General features: G+C 47.3%; 1 protein-coding gene across 1 annotated transcript in view; it reads right to left on the reverse strand.

The window, feature by feature from the left end:
- The window catches only part of LOC142915706 (gap junction gamma-1 protein-like), a 38,065-nt gene extending 29,605 nt beyond the window's left edge, over nt 1-8,460 (reverse strand). Inside the window, exon 1 of the mRNA XM_076061401.1 lies at nt 8,352-8,460. The gene's annotated coding sequence lies outside the window, so the exon portion shown is untranslated. The remainder of the gene's footprint in view (nt 1-8,351) is intronic.
- Between the last annotated feature and the right edge of the window lie 4,483 nt (nt 8,461-12,943).

Here is a 12,943-nt window from a genome sequence, read left to right on the forward strand (position 1 = left end):
CAGTGCCATCTACATCTGCAGAACGTGAAGAACTAATGGCATCTGCAGAACATGAAAAACCAGTGGCATCTACGTCTACTGAACGTGAAGAACCAATGGCATCTACATCTGCAGAACGTGAAGAACCAGTGGCATCTACATCTGCAGAACATGATGAACAGTGGCATCTACATCTGTAGAACGGGAAGAACCAGTGGCATCTACATCAACAGAACGTGAAGAACCAGTGGCATCAACATCTGCAGAACGTGAAGCACCAATGGCATCTACATCTCCAGAACGTGAAGAACCAGTGGCATCTAAATCTGCAGAACGTGAAGAACCAGTGGCATCTACATCTGTAGAAGGTGAAGAACCAATGGCATCTACATCTGCAGAATGTGAAGAACCAGTGGCATCTACATCTACAAAAAGTGAAGAACCATTGGCATCTACAGCTACAGAATGCAAAGAACCAGTGGCATCTGCGTCTGCAGAACGCGAAGAACCAGTGACATCTACATCTGCAGAACGTGAAGAACCAGTGGCATCTACATCTGCAGAGCGCAAAGAACCAGTGGCATATACACCTGCAGAACGTGAAGAACCAGTGGCATCTAAATCTGCAGAACATGAAGAACCAGTGGCATCTACATCTGCAGAACACGAAGAACCAGTGGCATCTACATCTGCAGAACATGATGAACCAGTGGCATCTACATCTGTAGAATGTGAATAACCAGTTGCATCTACATCTGCAGAACGTGAAGAACCAGTTGCATCTACATCTACAGAACATGAAGAACCAGTGGCATCTACATCTGCAGATCGTGAAGAACCAGTGGCATCTACATCTGTAGAACGTGAAGAACCAATGGCATCTACATCTGCAGAATGTGAAGAACCAGTGGCATCATCGTCTGCAGAATGCGAAGAACCAGTGACATCTACATATGCAGAACGTGAAGAACCAGTGGCATCTACATCTGCAGAACGCAAAGAACCAGTGGTATCTACGTCTACTGAACGTGAAGAACCAGTGGCATCTACATCTGATAAACGTGAAGAACCAGTTACATCTACATCTGCAGAACACGAAGAACCAGTGGCATCTACATCTACAGAACGTGAAGAACCAGTGGCATCTACATCTACAGAACGTGAAGAACCAGTTGCATCTACATCTGCAGAACATGAAGAACCAGTGGCATCTAAATCTGCAGAACACGAAGAACCAGTGGCATCTACATCTGCAGAACATGATGAACCAGTGGCATCTACATCTGCAGAACGTGAAGAACCAGTTGCATCTACATCTGCAGAACGTGAAGAACCAGTTGCATCTACATCTACAGAACGTGAAGAACCAGTGGCATCTACATCTGCAGAACGTGAAGAACCAGTGGCATCTACATCTACAGAACATGAAGAACCAGTGGCATCTACATCTGCAGAACGTGAAGAACCAGTGGCATCTACATCTGCAGAACGTGAAGAACCAGTGGCATCTACATCTACAGAACATGAAGAACCAGTGGCATCTACATCTGCAGAACGTGAAGAACCAGTGGCATCTACATCTGCAGAACGTGAAGAACCAGTGGCATCTACATCTGCAGAACGCAAAGAACCAGTGGCATATACACCTGCAGAACGTGAAGAACCAGTGGCATCTAAATCTGCAGAAGATGAAGAACCAGTGGCATCTACATCTGCAGAAAACGAAGAACCAGTGGCATCTACATCTGCAGAACATGATGAACCAGTGGCATCTACATCTGCAGAACGTGAAGAACCAGTTGCATCTACATCTGCAGAACGTGAAGAACCAGTTGTATCGACATCTACAGAACGTGAAGAACCAGTGACATCTACATCTGCAGATCGTGAAGAACCAGTGGCATCTACATCTGCAGAACGTGAAGAACCAGTGGCATCTACATCTGCAGAACGTGAAGAACCAGTTGAATCTACATCTACAGAACGTAAAGAACCAGTGGCATGTACATCTGCAGAACGTGAAGAACCAGTTGCATCTACATATACAGAACATGAAGAACCAGTGGCATCTACATCTGCAGAACGTGAAGAACCAGTGCCATCTACATCTGCAGAACGTGAAGAACTAGTGGCATCTGCAGAACATGAAAAACCAGTGGCATCTACGTCTACTGAACGTGAAGAACCAATGGCATCTACATCTGCAGAACGTGAAGAACCAGTGGCATCTACATCTGCAGAACATGATGAACAGTGGCATCTACATCTGCAGAACGGGAAGAACCAGTGGCATCTACATCAACAGAACGTGAAGAACCAGTGGCATCAACATCTGCAGAACGTGAAGCACCAATGGCATCTACATCTCCAGAACGTGAAGAACCAGTGGCATCTAAATCTGCAGAACGTGAAGAACCAGTGGCATCTACATCTGTAGAAGGTGAAGAACCAATGGCATCTACATCTGCAGAATGTGAAGAACCAGTGGCATCTACATCTACAAAAAGTGAAGAACCATTGGCATCTACATCTGCAGAACGTGAAGAACCAGTGGCATCTACATCTGTAGAATATGAAGAACCAGTGGCATCTACATCTGCAGAACGTGAAGAACCAGCGGCATCTACATCTGCAGAACGTGAAGAACCAGTGGCATCTACATCTGCAGAACGTGAAGAACCAGTTGCATCTACATCTACAGAACATGAAGAACCAGTGGCATCTACATCTGCAGATCGTGAAGAACCAGTGGCATCTACATCTGTAGAACGTGAAGAACCAATGGCATCTACATCTGCAGAATGTGAAGAACCAGTGGCATCATCGTCTGCAGAATGCGAAGAACCAGTGACATCTACATATGCAGAACGTGAAGAACCAGTGGCATCTACATCTGCAGAACGCAAAGAACCAGTGGTATCTACGTCTACTGAACGTGAAGAACCAGTGGCATCTACATCTGATAAACGTGAAGAACCAGTTACATCTACATCTGCAGAACACGAAGAACCAGTGGCATCTACATCTACAGAACGTGAAGAACCAGTGGCATCTACATCTACAGAACGTGAAGAACCAGTTGCATCTACATCTGCAGAACATGAAGAACCAGTGGCATCTAAATCTGCAGAACACGAAGAACCAGTGGCATCTACATCTGCAGAACATGATGAACCAGTGGCATCTACATCTGCAGAACGTGAAGAACCAGTTGCATCTACATCTGCAGAACGTGAAGAACCAGTTGCATCTACATCTACAGAACGTGAAGAACCAGTGGCATCTACATCTGCAGAACGTGATAAACCAGTGGCATCTACATCTACAGAACATGAAGAACCAGTGGCATCTACATCTGCAGAACGTGAAGAACCAGTGGCATCTACATCTGCAGAACGTGAAGAACCAGTGGCATCTACATCTGCAGAACGCAAAGAACCAGTGGCATATACACCTGCAGAACGTGAAGAACCAGTGGCATCTAAATCTGCAGAAGATGAAGAACCAGTGGCATCTACATCTGCAGAAAACGAAGAACCAGTGGCATCTACATCTGCAGAACATGATGAACCAGTGGCATCTACATCTGCAGAACGTGAAGAACCAGTTGCATCTACATCTGCAGAACGTGAAGAACCAGTTGTATCGACATCTACAGAACGTGAAGAACCAGTGACATCTACATCTGCAGATCGTGAAGAACCAGTGGCATCTACATCTGCAGAACGTGAAGAACCAGTGGCATCTACATCTGCAGAACGTGAAGAACCAGTTGAATCTACATCTACAGAACGTAAAGAACCAGTGGCATGTACATCTGCAGAACGTGAAGAACCAGTTGCATCTACATATACAGAACATGAAGAACCAGTGGCATCTACATCTGCAGAACGTGAAGAACCAGTGCCATCTATATCTGCAGAACGTGAAGAACTAGTGGCATCTGCAGAACATGAAAAACCAGTGGCATCTATGTCTACTGAACGTGAAGAACCAATGGCATCTACATCTGCAGAACGTGAAGAACCAGTGGCATCTACATCTGCAGAACATGATGAACAGTGGCATCTACATCTGCAGAACGGGAAGAACCAGTGGCATCTACATCAACAGAACGTGAAGAACCAGTGGCATCAACATCTGCAGAACGTGAAGCACCAATGGCATCTACATCTCCAGAACGTGAAGAACCAGTGGCATCTAAATCTGCAGAACGTGAAGAACCAGTGGCATCTACATCTGTAGAAGGTGAAGAACCAATGGCATCTACATCTGCAGAATGTGAAGAACCAGTGGCATCTACATCTACAAAAAGTGAAGAACCATTGGCATCTACAGCTACAGAACGCAAAGAACCAGTGGCATCTGCGTCTGCAGAACGCGAAGAACCAGTGACATCTACATCTGCAGAACGTGAAGAACCAGTGGCATCTACATCTGCAGAGCGCAAAGAACCAGTGGCATATACACCTGCAGAACGTGAAGAACCAGTGGCATCTAAATCTGCAGAACATGAAGAACCAGTGGCATCTACATCTGCAGAACACGAAGAACCAGTGGCATCTACATCTGCAGAACATGATGAACCAGTGGCATCTACATCTGTAGAATGTGAATAACCAGTTGCATCTACATCTACAGAACGTGAAGAACCAGTGGCATCTACATCTGCAGAACGTGAAGAACCAGTTGCATCTACATCTACAGAACATGAAGAGCCAGTGGCATCTACATCTGCAGAACGTGAAGAACCAGTGGCATCTACATCTGTAGAACGTGAAGAACCAATGGCATCTACATCTGCAGAATGTGAAGAACCGGTGGCATCGTCTGCAGAATGCGAAGAACCAGTGACATCTACATATGCAGAACGTGAAGAACCAGTGGCATCTACATCTGCAGAACGCAAAGAACAAGTGGTATCTACGTCTACTGAACGTGAAGAACCAGTGGCATCTACATCTGCAGAACGTGAAGAACCAGTTACATCTACATCTGCAGAACACGAAGAACCAGTGGCATCTACATCTGCAGAACATGATGAACCAGTGGCATCTACATCTGCAGAACGTGAAGAACCAGTTGCATATACATCTGCAGAACGTGAAGAACCAGTGGCATCTACATCTGAAGAACGTGAAGAACCAGTGGCATCTACATCTGCAGAACTTGAAAGACCAGTGGCATCTACATCTGCAGAACGTGAAGAACCAGTGGAATCTACATCTACAGAACGTGAAGAATCAGTGGCATCATTGGAAACCTCATTTGCCAGTAACAAAATATGATAATTGTTTTTTTACCCTTTTATCTGGCAACAAAACTGACACCTTTTTTACAAGCAGTCATGTTTACATTGACCACAATGCCTGCGGTCGGAACGCAAACAAAAAACAACTCTGATAATGTATGCACTGTCCTTGAAATTGATTGGTCCACACCTGAGACAGGTTTCTTTAGAGCCTCGTCTCACATGGTGTTGGACCAATACATTATTAGAGTTGTTTTTTGTTTGCGTTCCGACCGCAGGCATTGTGGTCAATGTAAACATGACTCCTTGTAAAAAAGGTGTCAGTTTTGTTGCCAGAATAAAGGGTAAAAAACCAATTATCATATTTTGTTACTGGCAAATGAGGTTTCCAATGGTGTAAATGCTTACCCTGAGCTCAAATACTCTGATGGTGCATTGTCTTTGAGTTGTGCGCCTTTTGGCGTCTTCTGGTCCAACACCATGTGAGACGAGGCTCTAAAGAAAGTTGTCTCAGGTGTGGACCAATCAATTTCAAGGACAGTGCATACATTATCAGAGTTGTTTTTTGTTTGCGTTCCGAGGGCAGGTATTGTGGTCAATTATCAATCAGTGGCATCTACATCTGCGAACTTGAAAAAACAGTGGCATCTACATCTGCAGAATGTGAAGAACCAGTGGCATCTACATCTACAGAACGTGAAGAACCAGTTGCATCAACATCTGCAGAATGCGAAGAACCAGTGGCATCTACATCTGCAGAACGTAAAGAACCAGTGGCATCTACATCTACAGAACGTAAAGAATCAGTGGCATCTCCATCTGCAGAACGTGAAGAACCAGTTGCATCTATATCTAGAGAACGTGAAGAGCCAGTGGCATCTACATCTGCAGAACGTGAAGAACCAGTTGCATCTACATCTGCAGAATGTGAAGAACCAGTGGCATTTACATCTACAGAACGCGAAGAACCAGTGGCATCTACATCTACTGAACGTGGAGAACCAGTGGCATCTACGTCTACTAAATGTGAAGAACCAGTGGCATCTGCATCTGCAGAACGTGAAGAACCAGTTGCATCTACATCTGCAGAACGTGAAGAACTAGTGACATCTACATCTGCAGAACGTGAAGAACCAGTGACATCTAGATCTGCAGAACATGAAGAACCAGCAGCATTTAGATCTGCAGAACATGAGGAATCAGTGGCATCTACATCTGCAGAACGTGAAGAACCAGTGGCATCTAGATCTGCAGAACATGAAGAACCAGTAGCATCTAGATGTGCAGAACATGAAGAATCAATGGCATCTACATCTGCAGCACGTGAAGAACCAGTTGCATCTACATCTACAGAACATGAAGAGCCAGTGGAATCTACATCTGCAGAACGTGAAGAACCAGTTGCATCTACATCTGCAGAACGTGAAGAACCAGTGGCATCTACATCTACTGAACGTGAAGAACCAGTGGCATCTACATCTGCAGAACGTGAAGAACTAGTGGCATCCACATCTGCAGAACGTGAAGAACCAGTGGCATCTACATCTACAGAACATGAAGAACTAGTGGCATCTACATCTGCAGAACGTGTAGAACCAGTGGCACCTAGATCTGCAGAACATGAAGAACCAGTAGCATCTAGATCTGCAGAACATGAAGAATCAGTGGCATCTACATCTGCAGCACGTGAAGAACCAGTTGCATCTACATCTACAGAACGTGAAGAGCCAGTGGAATCTACATCTGCAGAACATGACGAACCAGTTGCATATACATCTGCAGAACATGAAGAAACAGTGGCATTTACATCTTCAGAATGTGAACAACCAGTTGCATCTACATCTAGAGAACGTGAAGAACGAGTGGCATCTACGTCTACTGAACATGAAGAACCAGTGGCATCTACATCTGCAGAACGTGAAGAACTAGTGACATCTACATCTGCAGAACGTGAAGAACCAGTGGCATCTACATCTACAGAACATGAAGAACCAGTGGCATCTACATCTGCAGAACACAAAGAACCAGTAGCATTTAGATCTGCAGAAAATGAAGAACCAGTGGCATCTACATCTGTAGAACATGAAGAACCAGTGGCATCTACATCTGCAGAACGTGAAGAACTAGTGGCATCTACATCTGCAGAACACGAAGAACCAGTGGCGTCTAGATCTGCAGAACGTGTAGAACCAGTGGCATCTAGATCTGCAGAAATGAAGAACCAGTGGCATCTAGATGTGCAGAACGTGAAAAACCAGTTGCATCTACATCTGCAGCACGTGAAGAACCAGTTGCATCTACATCTACAGAACGTGAAGAGCCAGTGGAATCTACATCTGCAGAACATGACGAACCAGTTGCATCTACATCTGCAGAACATGAAGAAACAGTGGCATTTACATCTACAGAATGTGAACAACCAGTGGCATCTACATCTACAGAACGTGAAGAACGAGTGGCATCTACGTCTACTGAACGTGAAGAACCAGTGGCATCTACATCTGCAGAACGTGAAGAACTAGTGAAATCTACATCTGCAGAACGTGAAGAACCAGTGGCATCTACATCTACAGAACATGAAGAACCAGTGGCATCTAGATCTGCAGAACATGAAGAACCAGTGGCATCTACATCTGTAGAACGTGAAGAACTAGTGGCATCTACATCTGTAGAACGTGAAGAACCAGTGGCATCTACATCTGCAGAACGTGAAGAATTAGTGACATCTACATCTGCAGAACACGAAGAACCAGTGGCGTCTAGATCTGCAGAACGTGTAGAACCAGTGGCATCTAGATCTGCAGAACGTGAAGAACCAGTAGCATTTACATCTGCAGAACATGAAGAACCAGTGGCGTCTAGATCTGCAGAACATGCAGAACCAGTGGCATCTACATCTACAGAACGTGTAGAGCCAGTGGCATCTAGATCTGTAGAATATGAAGAACCAGTGGCATCTACATCTACAGCGCTCCATCTCTTCTCTAGCTGTTTAGGCGTCCGCTCGCACGCACACAAACACAGATCTCGGGGCCGGGGCCACAGCAGCAAAGGGGAGACAAAGACGGCAGCGGCTGCGTGGGAGACAGCGGAGAGAGAGGGAAGGGTGGTGGAGTCAGACCTCTGTTGGAGCGCCCGGGAGCCCAGGAGACGTCCCGAGCAGCTGGGAGATGACGCAGAGAGATGAGAGACAGGGACAGCACCTGGCTAGGACGCCATCTTTCTGCCCCCCCTCACTTCCAGCCCCTCCCCCTCACTTCACCCCCTCCACATCCGCCCCTCCCCCACATCCGGCCCCTCCTTCGTCCTCGCTTTGGACCCTCCCCCTGGCACCTCCCCTCACTTATGCCCCTCCCCCCCTCGCTTCCGGCCCTCCTCTTCCCCCCGTCACCTCCCTCACCTCCGCCCCCCCCCTCGCCCCTCACTTCAGACCCCGCCCCCCCTCACTTCCGGCTCCTCCCTCCTCATTCCCCTCCATTCCCCCCCTGTTGTGCGCGAGGGGTTCGCACCATGAGCTGGAGAACCCAAAACTATCCGCAGACTACCTGGTGCTAGATCTCCTCTCTGTTTAAAAGAACACATTTGAACAAATTTTGACCTCGGGTCTTTGCTCATCTACCGGCTTCACATTCCCTATTGCCGTACAAAAACCGGAGGAAGGGCCTTTGCTATTGATGCCCCCAGGGTCTGGAATGCTATTGCCAATAAACTGCAACTTGAATCGCTACCAATGAGATCTTCACTCAAAACTGCTCTAGAGGAGTTGTACACCCTAGCTTGCCACTGCTATTCAGTGGCCTAAAATAAAATAAAATGTTTCATACCGGATGACCGCTGCAAAGTATTATCTGTTTTGTGATTTAGTGTGCTGATCTTAAAGGTGCATTGAAAAATTTGATACTCCGACTGATGCTCCTGTTGTTTGTGGAGTGACTCATGCAGCCAGCTGTCGCTCTATGATCACTGTTACATTGCATTTATGGCTTTATTTTGGTGATTTCTAAAAGTTTTTTGGTTTGGCCATGTTTTTGTTTATTGTAGTACGGAGTTAGGCTGATGGCCTTAATCTTAGTTTTCTTGTTGTTGTTTGACTTGCATCCCAATGGGATTTTTGCACACAGCGTTGGTGTATGGTGCTATTTCAGGTTATTTTGATGTTTTTTTTCCTGGATTTTCTGTTTGCACATGCACAAAGTCATTTCAAGATGTTTTCTTGTTCATGTTTTTGTTTGTTTGTTTGCGTTGCACCCGATTCAAGAGCCGAATGGCTCACAGGGCTATACCAAATAAATGAAACTATGAAACTATGAGAAGGGATGGACTGATGCGGCACAGGAGTATTTGGAGCTGAGTGGACTTGCCGACCAGCGGTGCCAAGATTAGCCTCTGTGGAGGAGTTTCCTGAAGAACGCTACTGGGCAGTAGAGGCAGTCGCCCTCCCAACAACAGCAGTGGTTGGAGACGGGACGCTCACAACAACGAGCGTTGCACTGGGCGGATAAAATACAGCGAGTTGGCACAATGGGGAGCACAGGTGGTGAAACAGCCAGTCATCTCGGTCAGTCTGTCCCGTGACCGGCTCGCAGAGAGCCTTCGATACTTCACGTGGCCTCAAAGTGTGCACTTTAAGTGCACCTAACCTGGCACAAGTGCTGTGGTCACGTCACCGCCACTTTATGGCAGTTCTGCATGGGTGCTAAAGAATCAACTAATGTCACCTGCTGGGTCTGTCCCGTGACCTCCTACACCTAGCCTGGCACAGTGGTGCATCTGCCAGTCATCTCGGTCAGTCAACTAATGCCACCTGCTGGGTCTGTCCCGTGACCTCCTGCACCTAGCCTGGCACAGTGGTGCATCTGCCAGTCATCTCGGTGAGTCAACTAATGTCACCTGCTGGGTCTGTCCCGTGACCTCCTGCACCTAGCCTGGCACAGGTTCCAACGCGTTCTACCCTCCCGTCAATCCCCGCAGCTGCTACCGCTGCTGCTGCTGCTGTACAACAGCGACCTCTCTCAGATCTGCGTAACAGTCTCCCACCATGTGGCTTGTCATCTCTTCCCCTAGGTCGCTGGAGAAACACTCCATCCCATACAGGACCTGTGTCCACAGTCCCCCCTCCACGCCTCCGCTATCACAGAAGGATTTTCTTTGTCCTTCTGCTTGCTCAACGCCTTCAGGGGCGTCGTTCGGCGCTCAAAAGTATTTTGAAACTTTGACTTTATTTTCACAACTGTGGAAAATTACATCTCTCGACCATTTACTGAAACTGGTAATACGATCAGAGGATTAGATATGCAACACCAACCGTGAAATGTTTTTATTAGATAAACTACATTATAAAAAAAAACATTAACTTATACAAGTTGTGTTGCAGGCAAGGAAATTACTGTTATGATGAAGACCATCCGTAAAGAATATAAGTGACGCAATTTTACTAGAACACCTCAGTCAGACGTTTCAAAATCAATTTACCAACTCAGAAAATCCCTCTAAATATTTTCAGAAAGTTCTTCATAGCATCCTCAGCGTCCTCCGTTTGTTGTACGCTAAAATGCCGAACAACAACGACCAGCATTACAATTAGTGCGTCAATTTAAAATAATCCTCACAGTAGGCCATATTATTCACCATATAGACTATAGTCACTATACTTATTAACCCAGGAAAACATCGGTCAAAAATTACATCACTCCAATAGGGGGCGTCAATTGCTATGAATACAGTAGAAAGGTTTTTGTTTGGGTTAGATCGCATAAATGTGTCGTTAACCCACCACCACCCAACACAGCCAATTAGTAAGGTTTGTCACGTAAACAAGACGTGCCAATTAGTTCATACTTAAGCCCCACCGGTGTGTTGCAGAGTAAACGCAGGATTTCTCACCGCATGCCACCTGAGATGTAAAAAAAAGAGTAAGCACTTAAACATCGCCCTCCAATCACAATCGTGTCAAAACACAAGATGTCATCGTGGCGGCAGCCATTGATACCACGAGACTTCTCCAAGCGAGGGAAGAAGAAAGAAGCAAAGAGGGAGTTGTTGTGGTTAGCGCATGCAGAGCGTGGATGAGATTAAACAGTTCGGTAAACCGAGCGCTCAACATGTGTGTAGAGCATCTACATCCTTAGACCTCCTTTGCCAGTACCAAAATATAATAATAGGGTTTTTCCCCTTTTTTCTGGCAACAAAACTGAAACCTTTTTACAAGGATTCATGTCTGCATTAACCACAATACCTGCAGTCAAAATGCAAACAAAAAACATACTATGATAATATATGCATTGTCCTTGAAACTGATTGGTCCACACCAAGGGACGGCGGGTCTCGTGATGGGGGGAGGGGCAGTCACGTGCCTACGGGTGGGGGTGGGCGGGTCTCGTGATGGGGGGGAGGGGCAGTCACGTGCCTACTTGTGTGGGGGTGGGGAGTTTGGTGATGTGAGGTGACGAGAAGAAAGTGATTTGAGGTGCGGAGTTGAGGCGAGAGAGAGGAGGTGAGGCGAGCGAGAGGAGGTGAGGCGAGCGAGAGGAGGTGAGGCGAGGGAGAGGAGGTGAGGCGAGGAAGAGGAGGTGAGGCGAGAAAGAGGAGGTGAGGCGATAGAGAGGAGGTGAGGCAAGGAGCGAGGCGTGAGGTGGCTGAAATCCGGCAAGTGGAGGGAGCCACATTGCATTCATGGCTTTTATTTTGATTTCGAAAAGTTTTTTTGTTTTGGCCATGTTTTTGTTTATTGTAGTACGGAGTTAGACTGATGGCCTTAATCTTAGTTGTCTTGTGGTTGATGTTGTTGTTGTTTGACTTGCATCCCACTGGGATTTTTGCACACAGCCTTGGTGTACGGTGCTATTTCAGGAATATTTTGATGGTTTTTTTTCCTGGATTTTTCTGTTTGCATAGTCAACACAAAGTCACTTTAAGATGTTTTCTTGTTCATGTTTTTTGTTTGTTGAGGTTGCACCCGATTCAAGAGCCGAATGGCTCACAGGGCTATACCAAAATAAATGAAACTATGAACTAACTATGAACTATGCTTCGCCGTTCTTACCCTCACCGCGATCACGGCGGCAGCAAGCAGCGGCAAGCAGGGGCGGCACCGCTCCCCCATCGCCATGAGCCTCCTCCACTCAAGCCGCCGGCCGCGCCCGCACCGCCTCGTCCAGGCCCCGGCGTGGCTGGCCCTGCGCGCCACGCTGCGGTGCGATCCCCGCTGGGCCAGGACGCTCCGCGGCTCCGAGCTGATGGAGGCGCCGCGGTTCGCGTGCGGCACCGACGGCTTCTACGCGGCGCGGCGGGGCGAGGGCCGGGGCGGCCGGGGCGCCGGGGCGGGCGGCGTCGTGGACGAGTGCCGCTTCCGTTCCCGCTCGCCGACGCGACCGGAGCGGTACTGCGCTCCGCCTCGCGGCACGGGGGGGGGGCCCTCGAGACACGGGGGGGCCTCAAGGCACGGGGGGTCCTCAAGGCACGGGGGGGCCTTACTGACGAGCGCGCCGTGAAGAAAAAACACATTTTTTTTTAATTCCTTCTAGAAAAGTAGAGAAGGGGGGGTGGGGGGTTACGTAAAACAAAGCATTAAACAATCCCAAAAAAATCGAGTGCAACTGGGTTAAATGTTAATTAACCAAGTCACCAGGAATGTGTCCGATCTCACGCGATCTCGGAAGCTCAGCACGGTTGAGTCTGGATCGTGCGTCGATCGGTGACCACCATACAAACCGG

The sequence above is a fragment of the Petromyzon marinus genome, unplaced genomic scaffold (genome assembly GCF_048934315.1).
Source record: "Petromyzon marinus isolate PM22_M1 ecotype Great Lakes invasive population unplaced genomic scaffold, UKy_Petmar_22M1.pri1.0 PM_G_Scaffold_34, whole genome shotgun sequence".
Lineage (NCBI taxonomy): Eukaryota > Metazoa > Chordata > Hyperoartia > Petromyzontiformes > Petromyzontidae > Petromyzon > Petromyzon marinus.